This window comes from Hippopotamus amphibius, chromosome 17, assembly GCF_030028045.1.
Source record: "Hippopotamus amphibius kiboko isolate mHipAmp2 chromosome 17, mHipAmp2.hap2, whole genome shotgun sequence".
NCBI classification, from domain to species: domain Eukaryota; kingdom Metazoa; phylum Chordata; class Mammalia; order Artiodactyla; family Hippopotamidae; genus Hippopotamus; species Hippopotamus amphibius.
The window spans coordinates 10877719-10890661 of NC_080202.1; the positions used below are offsets into that span (position 1 = coordinate 10877719).

General features: G+C 42.1%; 1 pseudogene; it reads right to left on the reverse strand.

Annotated features, from left to right (window-relative positions):
- Positions 1–845: 845 nt before the first annotated feature.
- LOC130840353 (proteasome maturation protein-like) lies at positions 846–1332 on the reverse strand (annotated as a pseudogene).
- Positions 1333–12943: the final 11611 nt, after the last annotated feature.

The following is a 12943-nucleotide window of genomic DNA, read 5'->3' on the forward strand; positions in this document are numbered from 1 at the left end:
CTCTTTCTGACTCACTTCACTCTGTATGTCATGCATTGTATTTTGAAAATCAGATTCATTGAGGTATAATGCACACAAAGTAAAATTCACCAATTTTACTGTGTATTACCATTTACCAACACCACAGTCAGGACAAAGAACATTTTCATCGACTAAAAAGGTTCACTGTGCCCTTTGCCTCACCTCTTAACTCTGGCCCTTAGCAACCACCAATCTGATTTCTATCCTTATATGTTTGCTTTCAGCAAAGGAATCATGTTTTGAGGATTAATAGATTATAAGTGCAGTCATGCAACAAGTAATCACTCATATTTGATTTCTTTCACTTAGCACCAAGCCTTTGAGAAACATTCACACTAGATGTTTCTTTTTATTGCTGACTAGTGTTCACTGTGTTTATTCATTCACCCATCGATAGAGTTGTGTTGTTTCCAAATTTTTATTATTATGAATATAGCTGCTATAAACAATTTGTGTACAAGTGTTTGTGTGGATATATGTTTTTATTCCGCTTAGGTAAATATCTAAGAGTGGGATTTCTGGGTCATATGGTAAGTGTATGGTTAACTTGATTTAAAAAAAAACTACCAAATTATTTTCCAGAGTGACTACACCATTTCTCATTCCCACCAGCAGTGAATGAAAATTCCACTTGCTCTACTTCTTGGCAACACTTAGTATTGTCAGTTTTAAAAATTTTAGCCACTCTGGGGTGTGTGTATGTGGGTTTGGTTGTTTGTTTTTTTAATCTGTCAGTACTTTTAATGTTGTGTACATCAAATTATAGTAAGTAGACAACTATAAACGAAAAGCACCCCCTCTGTTTTCATGAACAGCACACTGCATTACAGGAACTCAAGTTTACATTCCACCATCAAATATGGTTCTCCCATTAGTTCACTTTGTGATACATCATTAAAAATATCTTCAAATCCAGTAGCTTCATCATTATTCCCCAGAATATCCAGTGAAAGGTTTGAACTTGGAAGAAACAGAAGATGCAGAACCTGCTGCGCTGCTTTGAATTCCATTTGTAATTTTAGTGGAGCAAATAGACCCCAGATGTTTCTCAGTGTGCAAAAATTCATTTTATCTTGCTTGAGCTGGAAATTCTTTCTTCTGATAATTCAAAAGGATGACTGGGCAAAAGTTCATTTTTCACACAAGAAAAAAATCATTTCGAAGAAGATCATGGCTGTCAAAAGGTCTGCTTGCTGAAAGTTCGGTAACTAGAATACAGTCTTTTAGCTGAGATCCAAGCCCAACTTGCTCTGCACACAGCCTCTCAGCACCGTTACTGTCAGCTGGCCCCGCCGCCCACTTTTGTTTCATGTGGTTTTAATTTGCATTTCCCTAAGGTTTAATAATGTTGAACATCATTTCATTTGCTTATTATCCATTCATATATCTTCTTTGGTGAAGCGTCTGTTCAAATCTTTTGCCCATTAGAAAAAGTAAGCTGTTTTTATTGCTTTAAGAATTGCTTGTACATTCTACCTATAAGTTCTTTCCTGGATAAATGTGTTTTGCACATATGGCTTGCCTTTTCTTTTTTCTTAATAACATCTTTTGAAGATCAGAATTTTCTTATTTTTGATAAAGTTCGATTTATCATTTTGCTTTTGTTTCCTATCTAAGTAGTCCTTGCCAAGGGAGTTCCCTGGTTGCCTAGTGGTTAGGATTCCAGCTTTCACTGCTGTGGCCTAGGTTCAATCCCTGGTCAGAGAGCTGAGATCCTGCAAGCTGTGCCAAAAAAAAAAGGGGGAGGGGATCACAAAGATTTTTGCCCTATGTTTTTTTCTAGAAGTGTTATAGTTTAAGCTCTTATAGTTAGGTCTATGATAGATCTATGATTAATGTGGGGGGTATGGTGTGAGGTACAGGTCAGGTTCACTTTATTTTTGCATATAGGTGTCCAATTATTTCAGCACCATTTGTGGAAAAGATGATCCCTTTCACACTTTCTAACGTTTGTTGAAAATCAATTTGCTACCAACTCTGGTCCTTGGACTCTTTAATCAACAGAAATTGAAAAGAGGCCAGACAAGAAATTCAGGCTTCATTGGGAGGGAATGAAGAAAGGTGTCCTTTCTTGATACTGGAAGAAGGGCAAGCTGCTTCCTTAAGTTGGGTAATAGTAAGGGTGGGTCCGTGGGCTGGGCAGGAGGTGTAGCTTAGGTGGTCCACCCACCCCCTTTTGGTGCCGTATGCAGGGATCAGGCCCAGTACCCTGCTTTTCTCCCAACACCTCAGAAGTGGCAGTTGATTTGTGGCCTTTTTGTATCTTATTGTTCATAATTTGCCCCAACTGTACATGCATGAAGTTATTTTTAGTCTGTTATCATTTCTTTGTATTCTGTTGCTCCAGGAGAGGAGGAGAGGTTTGTCCAGCTGCAAGTGCAAGCACTTCAGTAAAGGGTCCCAGGTCCCAGGTCCCAGACCATCTCAAATTGACCCTGTGTGTGTGAGCCGATTTCTGGACTCTCTATTCTGTCCCATTGATGTCTCTGTATCCTTACACTGAGCTATCTTGATTATGGTAGCTCTCAAAATTGGATAGTTTGAGTCTTCTAATATATTTCTTTATTAAAAAAATTTTTTTGGCTAAATTTTAGAATTATCTTGGCAATTTTCAAGAAAGAAAGCCTGCAGGAATTTTGACCGGGATAGTTATACTCTATAGATCCACTGGGATAAATTGACAATAATATTAAGTCTTATGATTCATTGACTTGGTATATCTCTCCATTTATTTAGAACTTCTTTAATCTATCTCAGCAATGTTTTGTAATTTTCTATGTCTGGTATAAATTCCGTTAAATATAAGTGTTTTAAGTTTTCCTCTATTGTGTATGGTATTGTGTTTTCTGCTATTGTAAATACTATGTAAATGATATTTTATTCTTTTTATATAAATTTATTTATTTATTGGCTGTGTTGGGTCTTCGTTGCTGCACACGGGCTTTCTCTAGTTGTGGCGATCGGGGGCTGCTCTTTGTTGTGGTGCGTGGGCTCCCCATTGCCGTGACTTCTTTTGTTGTGCAGCACAGGCTCTAGGCGTGTGGGCTTCAGTAGTTGCAGCACATGGGCTCAATAGTTGTGGCTCATGGTCTTTAAAGTGCAGGCTCAATAGTTGTGGCACACGGACTTAGTTGCTCTGCAGCATGTGGGATCTTCCTGGAGCAGGGATTGAACCCGTGACCCCTGCATTGTCAGGCAGATTCTTAACCACTGCACCACCTAGGAAGCCCTAGCTATGCTTTTTGAGTGAACTCTGATAGGGCGTGTCTTTCAAGGAATTTATACATTTCATCTACATCAAGTTTATTGGCATGAAGTAGTTCATAATATTCCTTTATTATCTTTTTGATGTCTGTAGGATCTGTAGAAATGTTCTCTTTTTCATTTCTGATAACTTGTGTCTTTCCTCTTTTTCTTTTTTCCTAATCAACCTGCCTGTAGTAGCCCCCATCCCTGCTCCATTTTATACACCATTTCAAAGAATCAGCTTTTGAATTCATTTCTGGCATAACTGACTTTATTGTTTTTCTGTTTTCTACTTAATTAAATTCTGCTGTTATATTTATTATTTTCTTCTGCTTAGTTCAGACTTTACTTGCTCCCACGTATTCTCCTTTTGTGACTTCTTTGAGTCAACCAAATATTACTTAACAATTCCATTTCATCCCCTTTGTTAGTTTATTAGCTATAGCTTGTTGTATTACTGGTTGGTTTAGGGTTTATAGTTTAGATCTTTAACTATTACAGTCCATCGTCAGCATTATCACAGTGATGTTATATCATTTCACATACAGCATAAGAACCTCACAATAGTACACCCAAGCAGTAAACTGGAACAGTTGTGGAGTTCACCTAATTTTTCCCATCTTTCAGAGATCCCTGTCTTTTGTTGCCTGAAATCAACTGTCTTAAAAACTGCTCTTTCATATATTTTGTCTGTTCTTAGATTGTTTCAGTAAAATAATCCTCATTATTCCATCTTGGTTAGAGATCTAATCTTTTTGGCAACTTTTAAGATTTTCTTTTTATCATTCGTATTAGCGATCTGATTGCAGTGTGCCTTGGTGTGGTTTTCTTTGTTTCTTTGCTTGGGTTTTGTTGAGATTCTTGGATCTATGGGTTTATAGTCTTCATCTAATTTGAAAAATTTTAAGCCATAATTTATTCACATATTTGTTCTGGAGACTTCCCTGGTGGCCCAGTGGCTAAGACTTCACACTCCCAATGCAGAGGGCCCAGGTTCAATCCTTGGTCAGGGAACTAGATCTTACATATCGCAACTAAGAGTTCTCATGCCACAACTAAGACCTGGCACAGCCAAATACACAAACAAACAAATATTTGTTCTTTTCCCCCATTTTCTCCTCTTATTCTAGGATTCCAGCTTGTAACTGGAATATGTTAGATTGCTTGATATTGTCCTACAGCCCGTCATGACTCTGCTCATGTCTTTTTCAGGGTCTTTTCTCCTAGTGCTTTATCTTGGGTAGCTTATATTGCAATTTCTTCAAGGTCACTGATCTTTTCTTCTGTAGTATCTCATCTGCTCTTAAGCCCATCCAGTGTATATTTCATTTTGGGTGTTATGTATTTTAGCTTTAGAAGTTCCATTTTGGTCTCTTTTGTATATCTTTTATTTCTCTCCTTATCATGTCCAAATTTTCCTTGATTATATTTTAAGATTTAAAATAGCTGTTTTAACATCTTTATCTACTCATTCCATCATCTCTGTCATTTCTGGGTCTGTTTTTTATTACTGGTTTTTCTCCCAGGTATGGGTCAGATTTTTCTGTTTCGTTACATAGATCTTGTAATTTTCTAATGGGTGCTGAATGTTGTGAATTTTATCTCGTTGAATCTTATGTGCTGTGTTTTATCGGATTCCTTTAAAGAGTGTTGGATTTTGTTCTGGCATACGGTTAACTCACTTGTGACTCAGTTTATCCCTTCAGGCTTCTTTTTCTGCTCTGTTGTGTCAGGAAGCCTTTATTTTGGGACTAACTAGCCCTATTACTAATGCATAATCCTTATTCCCCTCTCCACCAGCTTTACTGAGGTATAGCTGACGAATTGTAATATATTTAAAGTGTACAACATTATTTGATATATATAGACATTGTGAAAGGATTCCCACAGTCAAGTTTTAATGCATCCATCACCTCATATAGTTACCTTTTTTGGGTGTGTGGGAGAAAGCTTAAGATTTGCTAACAGGGTAAATTTACAATACTGTGTTATCAACTGTAGTCACCATGGTATACAATAGATCCCCAGAACGTATCTATCTTACAACTGAAAGTGTGTACCCTTTTACCAACCTCTCCCCATTTCCCCCTCTCTTCAGCCCCTGGCAACCACCATTCTATTCTGTTTCTATGGGTTTGACTTTTTTTTTTTTTTAACATGTAAGTGATATCATTAAGTACTTGTCTCTCTCTGGCTGACTTATTTCACTTAGCATAATGCCCTCCAGATTCATCTGCAAATGGCAGAATTTCCTTCTTTTTTATGAGTGAGTAATATTCCTGTGTGTGTGTGTGTGTGTGTGTGTGTGTGTGTGTGTGTGTGTGTGTAATTTTCTTTATCCATTCATCTGTCAACAGACACCTAGGTTCTTTCTTTATTTTTGCTATCATGAATAATGCTGCAATGAACATGGCCATACAGTTGTCTGTTAGACATAGTGATTTCATTTCCTTTGGCTATAAATCTCCCAGAAGTGAGATTGCTGGATCATACAGTAGTTCTGTTTTTAATTCCTTGAGGAAACTCCGCATTGTTTTCCATAGTGACTGCATCGGTTTACATTCCCACCAACAGAGTGCTGGAATTCATTTTTCTCAACATCCTCGTTGATGTTGGTTATCTCATGTCTTTTTGATAATAGACATCCTAACAGGTGTGAGATAGTATCTTATAGTGGTTTTGACTTGCATTTCTCTGATAATTAGTGATGTCGAGCATCTTTTCCTATCAGCCATTTGTATGCCTTCTTTGGAAAAATATCTATTCAGGTCCTTTGCCCATTTTATAATTGGGTTATTTTGTTTTTTGCTGTTGAGTTGTATGCATTCCTTATCGTTTTTGGATACTAACCCCTTATTGGATGTGTGGTTTGCAAATATTTTCTCCCGTTCCACGGGTTGCCTTTTCATTTTGTCGAAATGTATGACCCATCTGAAGACTCTATCCAATGCTTGGTGTATTACGAGTTCTCTCCATTCTGACTGGTGGAAACAGGGACTATTCCTACTCCTGTGTGAGCTCCAGAAATGTTTGGTCTACTCCTATATGATGGTTCTTCCCCTTTCCTTGGGTAGTTTCCTCTCACACACAAGCACATCAGTTCTTAGCCCAATCCTCTGGGGATCCCAGTCCCCTAGCCTTATCCCAGGTGGAGGTCTGGGGCACTGGGGGAAATGGCAGAGACCTGAGGGGAATAGGGGGGTGGAGCAGAGACTAGGAAGCTCTGTGGAGGATTGGATGGACTGGGAGGATGGGTGGGGCTAAGAGAGCCTGGGCGTCTGGGAAGGGATGGAGGAGCTGGGAGGAGTTTGGAGGAATTGAGTGGTGATAGAACAGATGGGAAGGGGGGTGGCCAGGGCTGGCCATCTTGATAAAGCATAGCCCTTCCAAAAACAGATCCTCTGGTCCCTCCTCCGTGACCACCTGCTGCAGCAGGCCCGTGCTCTGACTGCATCTATGTGGTGACAGCTGCTGGGACCCTCCCCTGGCTCGACCTGGAGCTCCCTGGCTGCCTGCATGGGCCCTGCCCCCACCCCATGGCCAGCATGCTCTCATCCTGCTTGGGGTAGGAAATGAAAGGGAGTCTGGGGAGCCTCGCCTCTGCTCCTCACGGGGTCCAGGGGTGGCTGGAGGTGGCATTAAACCATGTTTGTGTTTTACTCACATCTGGCCAGCGAAGGGTCTCCATGTAAGGGCCCTTCTGGGAAGTGGGAAATAATGGGAGAGAAATAAAGATGCTCGTGGTCTCACATGAGGAACTAGAAAATGAGTCTCTAACCAGACTGGACCAAAGGGTGGGAGGACCTGCAGGGACACTGGGATACGGCAGGAAGTTGGTGAGGCTGGGGGCTAGGGCTATAAAAAGACTGAGTGTCTGAGAGGGTTAGGAAGGGCCTAGGGGAGCTGTGAAATAGAACTGAGGATGATTTGGGGATTTGAGTTGCTAGAGAGAGACTGGGAATGGAAGGAACTAGGGAGGTGGAAGGAACTAGGGAGGTAGGCGTAGCTGAGGTTCCAAACGGGGTGGGAGAAGAGGAAGAAAGAGGTGAATTGGGAGAGCCTGGGAGATGCCAGGAAGGCTGGGGACGGGATGGGGGGGGGGGTGTCATTGGAAGGATGTTAGGGCCTGGAAGAACCGTCAGTGCCATTCAGGGAGGCGCTAGAGGTCCTGGGAAGAAAAGGGAGGTGATATGAAGAGGCGGGGTGAGGCCTGGGAGGGATGGCGGCAGAGGGCTTGGGAGAGTGGGAACTACAGGGCAACACGGGTGGGGCTGAGAGGCTCTCCTTCACCCAGAGGTTAAAACTGCCCGCTGTGATTAATAGATTTCTCAACTTCTTGTAGTTCTACCAGTTTTGGCGTTCCGCACTTCAGGGCTGAGTTAGGTACACGTCTAACTGCAGTCCCCACCTCCACGCTGGCCCTCTTAAAATCCACCTTCCGCACGTAAAGTAAAGCAAACCAGGTCCTCCCCTTGCTTGAAACCTTCCAGAGCTCCCACACCTGCACCGTTGCCCGTGAGGCTGCCCCTCACCTGGCCCCGCCCCTCATGTGGCCCCACCCCTCATATGGACCCGCCCCTCTCGCGGCCCCGCCCCAGCAAGCCCCACCCCTTCACCGCTGCTTCCTTCTCTGTCCTCGAGCCTCAACCCATCTGTGTGCTGCCCTCCAGCCTCACCACCCTCTCAGCTCTTTTCACGCTCCAAACTGGATCCAGCCTGGGGCTCTTCTGCCGCCGCTGCTGCTGCTGCTGCTGCTGCCTGGAATGTTCTTTTTGACACAGGTCTTAGCTACCGTCTTACTTTTCAGGTCTCAACACACATTTCACCTTCTTTGGACAGGGCTTCTCAGACCCTCCTGGGTAAAGCAGCCCCCGCCTCACTGCGGTGGCTCATGAACCACATGGTTCGTCTTCCTCGTGACGCTGACCACGTGCTGTCACGTGACTGCTCCATTTGCGTGCATATTGACTGCCTCCGCTAGAATAGAAGCTTCTGGAGGGCAGGCTGCTGCCTTGTTCACTGCTGTATTCCCCGCACCTGCAGCCATACCTAGGAGACGGTGAGGGTTCAGTAAATGACCGCTGATTGACTGTTGATGGACACGTTCCTTCACGCTCACGTTCACAGCAACGCTGTTCACAACAGCCATGGGGTAGAAGCAACCCAAGTGTCCGTGGATGGAGAACGGAGAAACAAAATGTGGTACATCCATACGATGGAATATTATTCGGCTTAAAAAGGAAGGAAGGGACTTCCTATGTGGCGCAGTGGTTAAGAATCCGCCTGCCCAGTGCAGGGGACACGGGTTCGATCCCTGCTCTGGGAAGATCCCACATGTCTTGGAGCAACTAAGCCCGCAAGCCACAACTATTGAGCCCATGTGCCTCAACTACTGAAGCCCAAGCACCTAGCGCCCCTGCTCTGCGACAAGAGAAGCCACAGCAATGAGGAACCCACGCACCACAACGAAGAGTAGCCCCTGCTCACAGCAACTAGAGAAAGCCGTGTGCGGCAATGAAGACCCAACACAACCCATGAATAAATAAATAAATTTATAAAAAAAGGAAGGAAATGCTGACATACGCTATAACATGGATGAACCTTGAGGACATAATGCTAAGTGAAATATGCCAGTCACAAAAAGACAAATATTGTGTGATTCCACTTATATGAGGTACTTAGAGTAGTCAGATTCCAAGACAGAAAACAGAATGGCGGTTTCCAGAGGCTAGGGGATGGGGGACTTGGGGAGTTACTGTTTAATGGGTACAGGGTTTCAGTTTCGTAAGAGGAAAGAGTTCTGGAGATGGATGATGGTAATGATTGCACAACAATGTGAATATCCTTAAAACCGCTGAACTCCACCCTTCGAAATGGTTAAGATGGTAACTTTTATATTATGTGTTTTGCATCACAGTGAAAAAAGAACATGGTTGACACAGTCATGACCACTGAATCCTATTAATGAGTTGTTCATTTTATCAGCATGGAATATCCACCTTAATCTTAATGCCTTTGTTCTGAAGTCCATGTTGTCTGACATCACTATTGCCACACCAGCGCTCCTCTTTTGTTCTTGCCTGGGAAGGATATTTTTGTCCATCCTTCCTATATCAGCATTTGTATATTGTAGTTGCTTTTTAGGCATCTCTCTCTTGTCAGTAGAATGGGATTGGATTTTATCCATTCTGAAAGGCTTAGTTTTTTTAATAGGTAAATTTAAGTCACTTGAATGCATTGTGATGGATATATTTGGATTTATTTTGATATCTTGTATTTTCTATTTACCATGCTTTTTTTCCCTTATTTTTTCTTATTTTAGTTTTTATTTCCATTAGTTATACATGCACATGAAGAATGAGAAAGCTTCCTTCGTTTCCTTCGAGGTTTGTTTAGAAAAAGATCATCGTTTTTGTTCCTTTCTTTTTGTTTCCTCTTCCCCAAAGGCAATCACTTTCCCATTTCCTCTGAAGCTGATTTTTAAAATATTTACTCCTGTGTTTCTAAATGACATGGTTGTGTTACTGCCTCCTGATTATTAAACTATCTTGCAGCTTCAACCCGCCCTTTGTATTTTGCTCTGCTGTACAATGGAATATCATTCAGCCATAAAAAGAAATGAAGGACCACAATGCATGTTGCATGGATGAACCTTGGAAACATGCCAAATGGAAGAAGCCAGTCACAGAAGAATACGTTATATGATTCCATGTATATGAAATGTACAGAATGGGCAAATCCATAGAGACAGAAAGTAGGTTAGTGGTGGAATTGGAGAATGGCTGTTAATGGTACAGGATTTCTGCTGGGAGTGATGAAAATGTTCTGAAATTAGGTTGTGGTGATGGTTGCACACCCTTGTGGATATATTAAAAACCACTGACTTTACATCTGCAAAATCTATTTAATGGTTGTAAACTATATCTCAGTAAAAAAAAAAAAAAATCTGCATCTCTGTGATTCTTCTGAAGAAGGCAAGAAACGTTTAGTGTCTTAGCTCAGAATCCTCTTGAAAGCAAAACTTGTGATAAGGACTTTTGTGTTAGGAGGTTGATCTGGAAATCGTGGCAGGAAACTAGAGAGAGAGACGAGGAGAGTGAGAGATGGAGAAAAAACCACTATAAGTGTGATACTGAGGTCTCTGCTGTGGGCAATTTGGGCTCAGTTCCAGTGGGGACTTTCTGAAGAGTTTTTAGGAAGCCTCTCAAATTTGTCCACATGAAGAGCTAGTGGGAGAAGCATTTATCTGTCAGCTCCCATGCCCCCTGGTTGAGGGCCGCCTCTGGAGGCATTAATTCCAGAAGTCCTGGAGCAAAAACTGATCTTGTCATCCAGAGCACCCCAGAAAGAGCTGGCTGCAGCTTTAGCTGAAATTGGAGGAGAGACGGAGAGGATGTGATTTAGGACGCCAGCAGCATCTGATTCATGGTACCCTTTTTTTCTTTTTTTATTGAAGTATTGTTGATTTACAGTGCTGTGTTAGTTTCAGGTGCACAGCAAAAGTGATTCAGTTTTACATATTTTTTTTTAGACTCTTTTCCCTTATAGATTATTACAAAATATTGAGTATGGTTCCCTATACAGAAGGTCCTTGTCGGTTATCTATTTTAATGTATAGTAATGTGCATCTGTTAATCCCAGCCTCCTAATTTATCCCTCCCCCACCTTTCCCCTTTAGTAACTCTAAGTTTGTTTTCTATGTCTGTGGGTCTTTTTCTGTTTTGTAAATAAGATCATTTGGGACACACAGTACTCGTGACTGCCCTCCATACTTTTCCCTTCCAACTTTCATGTTCTTGTGAGCCGAAATTTTACAACCAGAAACTAAACAAAACATTAATGACAGTTATCTAGATTTGCCAATATATTTAGCCAGTTTATTTGCTCATTCTTTCTTATTCCAACTCACTGCTTCTTTCCAGGTTCATTTTTTAAAATTTTATTTATTTATTTATTTAGGCTGCATTGGGTCTTTCTGGCTGCATGCAGGCTTTCTCTAGTTGTGGCAAGCAGGGGCTACTCTTTGTTGAGTGTAGTGGCTTCTCCTTGCAGAGCATGGGCTCTAGGAGCAAGGGCTTCAGTAGTTGCAGCACTTGGGCTCAATAGTTGTGGCACATGAGCCCTAGGGTGCACGGGCTTCAGTAGTTGTAGTGTGCAGGCTTAGTAGTTGTGGTGAACAGGCTTAGTTGCTCCGTGGCATGCGGGATCTTCCCGGACCAGGGATCAAACCTGTGTCCCCTGCATTGGAGGGGTGGGAGGCAGATTCTTAACCATTGTGCCACCAGGGAAATCCCTTTCCAGCTTCATTTTTCCTTTTAAGTGATGTCTGAAAAGGTACTTAATCTGCCATTACTCTTAAAGGAATTGCTGTGTTCACGACTGTAGGTTCAATTTTGTTATCCTTTACTCCTTTGAAAATATTTTATCGTTATCTGGCTCCTAGTATTGTTGATGAAGACTCTGATGTTGTATTCTTATTCCTTGTTTTCTGGTACTAGGATTTTTTTTTTTTTTCTTGATCCTTGATGTTCTGAAGTTTTACTAAAGTCTGAAACTAGTATAGATGTTGTTTTTTGCTTTTTGTTCTCCATGCTTAGGATGTGGTGAGGTTTTTCCCAATCTGTGGATTTATGGTTTTTGTTTTTGTTTTTCTGGAAGATCCTCATCCATGACTTCTTTAGCAATTCTCTCTATCACTCTTTCTATATATCTGTTCTGGATACATCTGTTTCTATTATCCTCATGTCTTTTTTTTTCTTTCATATTTTCCATCTCTTAATCTCTTAGTGCCATGTTCTTGGAGATTTCCTCAACTCCATCTTCTAATTCATTATGTCTCTCTCCAGCTCTATGCAGTCAAGATATTCAGTTCACCTTTTCAGTTGTTTATTATCTGTAATTTTAATTCCCCGTGTTTCTAATGGATTTTGTCACTTGTCCTACTCTCATTTCATGACTTCCTTTTGTGGTTTTGTGGTTGTTATTCCTTTGGTTTCTTTGAGGACCTTAAGGATACCTACTTTTAAGGCTTTTCAGATTGCTCTAAAATATTGTTTTCTCAGCTACCAGTTGTTCCATTTGCCAAGTTTGTTGGCCTCCTGAGTGCTCTGTGATTCCTGGTTGTGAGGTTATCTGGAGATTCTGCAAAACCCAAGGCCATCTGCTAGTGGCCTCAGCTTGGTCTGTATCTGGCTGGGCTCCAGACCAGGGTTTTCTCAGAACTGTCCACTGTGGGCCTCCAACCTCATGTGACTGACACATTTCTGGGACAGTCCCTTTGAGCCTAGTGGCTCCACTGAGGGCCCAACCACAGGCATGTGGCTTTGGGTTTTGCCACGACCTTGAGGCGTGGACAGAGCTGCTCATCACAAGTGGCAACACAGATCCTGACACCAAGCAGGCTCAGGTCCCAGCCTGGCTCAGCATCTACGCTGTGGCCCACGCCCTGCACGTTCGGCCCTGCTCTCTTCCCAGCCCCTGGGGACTGCCAACCTCAGCCCCTTGTCTCCCTGCGGCCTCCTGTCTTCATTCTTTTATGGAGGAGTCTCCATTTCTTGTCTCCAAACACACCCCCCTCATTAATTTTTAACAATCTCGTATCTACACGTTTGGAGCAGAAGGAGATGGTTTCAGCCGTCTTTAACCAGAAGCAAGGCTTCACATGTGATACAGCGGC